General features: G+C 38.5%; 1 non-coding gene across 1 annotated transcript; it reads right to left on the bottom strand.

Annotated features, from left to right (window-relative positions):
* Nucleotides 1-856: 856 nt before the first annotated feature.
* LOC117280184 (small nucleolar RNA R71) lies at nucleotides 857-963 on the bottom strand. The gene has a single exon (XR_004510672.1). It is a non-coding gene; the product is annotated as a small nucleolar RNA R71 (small nucleolar RNA).
* Between the last annotated feature and the right edge of the window lie 6,455 nt (nucleotides 964-7,418).

Genomic DNA, 7,418 nt, shown 5'->3' with positions numbered 1-7,418 from the left:
GAGCTCGTCAACTTTTGGCGATGTTGCCAGGGATTGGCAATCAATAGTGTTTGAAATAATTTGTAGTGCTACTTGAAGAATTTTTCTTTTATTTGTATTTTATTTTTCTCTTTTTACGTTTGGTGTTCTTTGACTGTGCGCACGTTACAGGTTAGATTTGTGCATGACTCAAACTTCTGCAAAGGAAGTGCTACCATACGAGCCAGAAATTGAAAAACAACTACGATAGTTGAGGAAGGAAATAAGTCTCACCGAGACATCAGAAAAGGTTGGGCAATCCTCAACCAAAGATATAGCTGGAATCGGTGATGATAATGTAGATTTGGCTGCAAGAGAGGCAGCCCAACGAAGAGAACAAGATGCACGGGATGATGAGGAAGCAGATATTAGAGATGCACATATTATCGATGAAGAAGAAAGGGGTCGAAGAATTGCTCAGAATCAACCCTTTGGTGCAGACCAGTTCGGAAATATAACTCCCATGCATGGGAGACCACTTGGCGATTATGATAGATCGGTCTACAATCAAGGTTTATCAACTGTTAGACCACCTCCAATTGTAGCCAACAATTTCGAGTTGAAGCAAGGGTTGCTTTAAACCTTTCAAAATTGTTGTGTCTTTAGAGGGAAGCCAAATAAACATCCAAACACACATCTAATGGACTTCGTGGAGATTATGAACACCTTTAAATATAATGGTGTGTCACAAGATGCAGTGTATCTAAGGGCATTCCCCTTTTCTCTCAAAGATGATGCAAAGCAGTGGCTTCGAAGCTTACCCACAGGATCAATTAGGAAATGGGAGGAGATGATAAGAAAACTCCTTGATAAATATTTTTCCTCAGCTAAGATGGGCAAGTTTAGAAGAGAAATCCATAACTTCTTCCAGAAAGAAAATGAAACTATTTTTGAAGCATGGGAGAGGTTTAAGGAGATTGTTGGAAAGTGTCAACATAGCGGAATTGAACTCTGGATGCAACTCCAGGACTTTTGGGATGGATTGACACGGGCCTCACATAGAACATTGAGTAATGTAGCTGGAGGCCCATTGATGAAGAAGACTCCAGAGGAGATAGTCACAATTCTTGATGACTTATCTGAAGATACAAATCAGTGGCCCTCTGAGAGTGTTGAAAGAAGAAGATCAACTGGTGTTCACCAAGTTGATGCTAAGACATATGTGCAGATACAACCTGATACTATGGCCAAAGAAATACGAAAGATGACCTTAGCATCGATACAAAGTGAGCCTCACGCAGGTTGTGATATATGTGAAAGAGGACACCCTACTCATGAGTGTCAAACCTCAACAAAGGAAGTGAATGTTGTGGGAAACTACAATTTTAATGCAATGTGTCATAGGCACCCCAATTTTTCATGGAGTTCACCTGGGGGTACCGCGAATGCATGGCAACAAAATAACTCTAGACCCCAGGGACAAGGAGCTCCATCTTTCCAAAATCAGCAGAGGCAGCAATTTCAGCCTCAACAGCCCATTCAGTCTGGCATAGAAGATCTCATGAAGGCCTTCATTCTGAAAACTAATGAGAGGCTTGAAACTCATAGCGCATCTATACGGGAACATGGAGAAACTATCAAATAAATAGGTACCGGTTTTCGAAACTTAGAAAGACAGGTTGGGCAGCTAGCCGCTCTATTGTCTGAGAGGATTTCAGGAACTCCCCCCCCCCCACTGATACTAAGAGAAATTCCAAAACAATAGTGAATATTGTGACCTTGAGAAGTGGGCAAGTTTGAAGGATCCCACCCCAATCCAGAAAGATGTGATAATTGAAAAAGAAAGTGGGGAACAACTGAAAAGTGATGATGACAACAAGAAGAAAGGCCCAATGAAAACTGAGAAGAAGAAGAAGAAGAAGAAGAAGAAGAAGAAGAAGAAGAAGAAGAAGAAGAAGAAGAAGAAGAAGAAGGAAGAAAAATATAGAAGGGAGGAACCTGAAGAGAGAAAGAATATGCCTGCTTTACCTTTCCCTAAAAATCTATGTAGAGAAATTCTGGACAAGCAGTTTGCAAGATTTCTGGATGTGCTGAAAGAGGTTCATGTAAATTTTCCATTTATAGAAGTGCTCTCACAAACGCCTGCTTATGCCAAATTTATGAAGGAGATCCTGACAAAGAAGAGGAAAATAGATAAGACCTGAGTGGTCAAGCTTACAGAGTATTGCGGCGCTATATTGCAAAATAAACTCCCACAAAAGTGTGGAGATCCAAAGAGTTTTACTATACCTTTCTCTTTAGACTCTTAATTTTGATAAGTCTTTATGTGATTCTGGTGCCTCAATTAATTTAATGTCTTTATCTATTTACGGAAAACTAGAGAAAGAAATTGGAGAGATAAGGTTGGTGCCAATATCTTTGCAGCTTGCGGACCAGACGATCTTAATACCCGAGGGAATAGTAGAAGATATGTTAGTTTAAGTGGATAAGTTTGTATTTCCTGTGGATTTTATAGTGGTGAATATGGAGGAGAAAAAGGAGGTCCCCCTCATCCTAGGAAGACCATTCTTAGCAATGGGTAGAGCAATATTTGATATACACGAGAGGAAACTCATGCTTAGAGTGGGTGAGGAGACGGTGATGTTTGATATGAATGTAGAAAAGGGGGCACAAAAGAAAAAACTAACTGCAAGAGTTGAATGGAATGTGAAGGGCTCAAAAGAGAAGGCTGCATTGAGTGATAAAGATAAGTGTGGGGTGTACCCCAAAAAGGCTGAGAAAAAGCTATCTGCCTGGATGTGCGCATTAGTCTGAAGGCGAGGAATGGAACCCGACTTCGACTCAAACCCCGACTAGATATTCAGGGAAGTTTCCTTTACCTTATGCTTTTTAATTGGGTGTCACGGGGACATGCGACAACTTAATGTGTGGGGTGGGGGATAATTGTATGTTGTATGTATATGTGTTAGTTTTGTTAGTTATAGTAGTTGGAAAATTGAAAAAAACATAAAAATTGAATAAAAAATTGATTTTTCCCGACGATGGATATATTTGACGGGTTTCTTGAGGGAATAAAGTGAAAAGAAAAAGACAAAAAGATTTTCTTTTGTTACGAAGTGTATTAATTCCCCCTTGATTTTTCCTTGTGCTACGGTTTTTTTCAAGGGTTTTGTTTAAACCGGGTGTAGTTAGTTTTTATTTTTGTTGGGAGTATGAAACCTCGTGCTATTGTTTGAATGGAAGGCAATGTCTCTTGACTTTATTATGCCTTGAGAATAGTGAGTGTTTTAGTTGTGATGCTTAGGCTCAGTTTTTGACTCTTGTATAAGTACCTTAAGTTGGTTGATCTTTACTTTGCTTAACTGCTTTACCTAGAGTGTCGTGATGAGTTTGATCCTGAGTGAGTTATGTGCCATGTGTGTGTGAGGTTTTGTGTTTTTCTGTGCATTGCATTTGATGTCTAGAACTTGCCATGTGTGTTTGCAAAGCGAAATAATAGTTTTATTCAGTCTTGGAAGTCATCTAGACATTTCTTTGTTGAGTCAGTTATATGTTTTTACCCATGTAATTGTTATGTATCTTAGTTAACCCCGTTGAACCCATAATCCTATTTCTTTGACAACCACAGTACAAGCCTTACCCATTTGTTTGAATTGGCCATCTATTTGAACCTTTTACCTCTCGTGAGCACTTGAATTTGTTATGAGCTGTGTAAAGTTAAAGTGTGTGGTTGTTGGTTTGGCTTTTGAGTGAAACCAATGAAATAAGGAGAAGGGTGCATTGTTTAAAAAGTAAGAGCCACTTGAATTGAAAAAAGAAAGAAAGAAAAAATAGTGTATTGTTGTGCAAAATATTCTTTAATAGTGGTGAATCTTGATGTAATTGTGGTTAAAGAAGTTGGGAGTTGATATATGTTGATTTGAAGGTGGAGTTATGGTTTGACATAAGTGTGGGGTTTTGAACAATGAAATGTATGTATTAAAGTGCTTAGGGAGGTGTAGTCACTCTTATATCAAAATGTATCCTACCTGTCCCGCAGCCTACGTTACAACCAATTAAAGTCGTACTTGATCCTTGACTGAATGAGATCAATTAGTAGAGTAGTACACTACGGGCAAGCTTATGGTACGTCTTTTATGGCATACAAATGTTATTTCTGAGAGTGAGCAAATTCTTTCTATCTTGAGTTCCTAATTGTTCTTAATTTCTATTGTGTGTGAAACTACTCTCTATTGTTGTGTAAGGGCACTTGATTCACAAAGGAAAGGTAATTCTTGAACTTTGTGTTAGATTAAGTGAGTGGGTTATAAATAATGTGTGGTGCTTTTGAGTAAAATTTTGAGGGTAGGATGTTACAGTATTGTACTTAATCTGTTTTAAATATTCTTGGTGTGATGAGTTAGGAGAGTTGTTGAAACAAGTCATGTCTATATGCAGTGTAGCTTGATTGCTCGAGGATAAGCAATGGTTTAAGTGTAGGGTGTTGATGGTAGGCAATAATTACATAATTTAGTCAATTATTGCACTCTAATTTATTACACTTTATTAGTTTTGAGCATTAATTGCTAGTGTTTTGCACTTATTGTGTGTTTTATGCATTGTAGGAGTAATTCCAAGCTATGCAGATGTTATGGAATGAATTTGAGTGATTTGGTGCTTCAAAGTCTGAGTAAAAGCCCAAGGAATTAATTCAGGATCGTGTTCGGGGGTTGAGAACCAAGTATGGACGTCAAAACGCAAGAAAAATCTGTACTCTCAGAAAACCTCATTGACGTGGCACGTGGCGCACCGCGGCTATGCAAAGTTCCTGCTACCTGTCAGAACCAACTCTTTAGATTTCCCCACTAAAGCCCCACATGGCGCGTCGCCCCATGCGGCGCGCCTGTGCAATTGTTATAGAGTAATTTTCCTATTTTGGCTAGGAGAAGGTGATTTCGTCTGGGCCCATCCATACTTGGTATAAATACATGGAAAACCATTATTTTCTGAACTTTTGACATACTTTAGACTTAAGGAAGCTAAGGAGGAGTTGGAGGTGCAAAATCACAAGGATTTCATCATTCATTCCTCACTCAAGACCTGAGTTTGGATCGAATTTATGTTTTCCAATACTTTAATTTTATTTGTGAAGACTTGCTCCATATCTATGGAGTAGTTCTCTTTAGGGCTTGATGGATTTGGTGTATTGATGTTTTTTTGTGGATTACAACTATAGTTTTATATATTGAATCGTTTTAGGATGAATTAATTGTTGCATCTATATTCACTTGTTCATATAATTGAGAAAGGCATAACTTGTGATATCTTTGCCTTACATTGTTGATTGAGTTCATAGATTCATCTAAGTAATCGAAAGAGGCTAGTTGAATCATTGATTAAACCTAGTTAGGAGAATAATTGAAATAGGTTTTCCTAAACACCAATCCACTACGCATTCTTGCATATCTTCACAAAACTTAACTTTCTTTGCGTATTCCTTGTTTCAATTCTCATTAGTCAATAGCTTTAGATTCTTAGTTAATTTTAGTTAGAAATCATATAGATCTCAACTGTTGATCCTCTTGGATAGCAATCAAGCTAGAAACTATAAGAATGCTATTTAAATCTAATCCATGTGGATACGATATTATACTATACTATATTTGATTAGCGAGCATAATTTATGGCTGTGTTTCAAGCTCATCAACAAGGAAGAGCAAGAAACCACGCAATCAATAACCTGACTGGGCTTCGAAATATCCAATATCACGAACTGGTTGGCCAAGACCTGAACATCCATGGCTAGTGGCTTCTCTACTACCAGTAGATATGCCAAACTGCCCATACTCTTAGCCTTTCTACTCAAGGCATCGGCCATAACATTGGCCTTTCTGGGATGATACAAAATAGTTATATCATAGTCTTTCAAAACTGTAACCATCTCCGCTGCCACAAATTGAGGTACTTCTACTTGAATAGATACTGGAGACTCCGGTGGTTGGTACAGACCTCACATGGGACACTGTACAGATAGTGTCGCGCCTCATTTTCTCTCGAAATCGGGCCTCGACGTGTGACAACTCTTTTAAGGAGGCATTAAAAGAGGAGAGTCGCCGCCTAATGGTTTGAGGTGCGTTAGGACACCTATTTGCATATGACTCGGGTTTCACTAGTTTGCATCACCAAAGATCGGTTAAGGGATCAAAATTACCTCGAAGAGAAGGTGTTAGGCACTCTTCGAGGTCCACAACTGTGGGTCCTCGCCGAACATAAATTATATGAAGTAGTCAGATAAACAAAGACAGAGAAAACAAGAAGTTTGGGAAGTTTTATTATCAAAGACTTTGAGTAAATACAAATACTTGATTCAAAGATAAATGGGGGGGGTCCTAAGTTTTTTTAGCCTAAAGGATCACCCCGTACAACATAAATAATACTTCATAACTCCTTCAAGATGGGATGTTACTCGTATTATTCAACGGGCACATACTATCATCTCCTGCTACCCCGATTACTATCTTTAAGTTATTACCTAAAGCGCACTAGTTGATTCTAAATCGTGCCTTATGCGTGCACTACCCGTCCCATGCCTATGGTCCAGGAGGCATTTGGACCTCTATTTTTTGGTGTTTCTAGACTTGACTTAGGCTGCTCAAAAATGCTAAAACTAAGCGACAATTCAAAACAAATAGGACTGCAATTAAATCCAATTAAAGGCTCACATTAGCCTCCACAATTAGGCAAACAAATGCACGCAAAGAGATTTTACATATTAGGCAGTTTTCAGAAATGAATGGATTGCAGTTGTTAAACTCTATAGTCATGGTTTCTAGATGATCTGATTCAGATGCGCAAGCCACTTTAGACCTAGGATTTCTAAAAAAACTTTGTACTCTGAGAAAACCTCATTGACGTGGCACGTGGCGCACCGCGGCTATGCAAATTCCTGCTACCTTTCAGAACCAACTCTCTAGATTTCCCCACTAAAGCCCCAGATGGCGTGTCGCCCCATGCGGCGTGCCTGTGCAATTGTTATAGAGTAATTTTTCTATTTTGGCTAGGAGAAGGTGATTTCATCTAGGCCCATCCATACTTGGTATAAATACATGGAAAACCGTTATTTACTGAACTTTTGACATACTTTAGACTTAAGGAAGCTAAGGAGGAGTTGGAGAAGCTAAATCACAAGGATATCATCATTCATTCCTCACTCAAGACCTGAGTATGAATCGAATTTATGTTTTCCTATACTTTAATTTTATTTGTGAAGACTTGCTCCATATCTATGGAGTAGTTCTCTTTAGGGCTTGATGGATTTGGTGTATTGATGATTTTTTGTGGATTACAACTATAGTTTTATATATTGAATCGTTTTTGGATGAATTAATTGTTGCATCTATATTCACTTGTTCATGTAATTGAGAGAGGCATAACTTGTGATATCTTTGCCTTACATTGTTGGTTGAGTTCATAGATTCTTC

This window comes from Nicotiana tomentosiformis, chromosome 9, assembly GCF_000390325.3.
Source record: "Nicotiana tomentosiformis chromosome 9, ASM39032v3, whole genome shotgun sequence".
Taxonomy (NCBI): domain Eukaryota; kingdom Viridiplantae; phylum Streptophyta; class Magnoliopsida; order Solanales; family Solanaceae; genus Nicotiana; species Nicotiana tomentosiformis.
The sequence above is the reverse complement of the archived record's forward strand: the minus strand, read 5'-3'. Positions and strand labels throughout refer to the sequence as shown.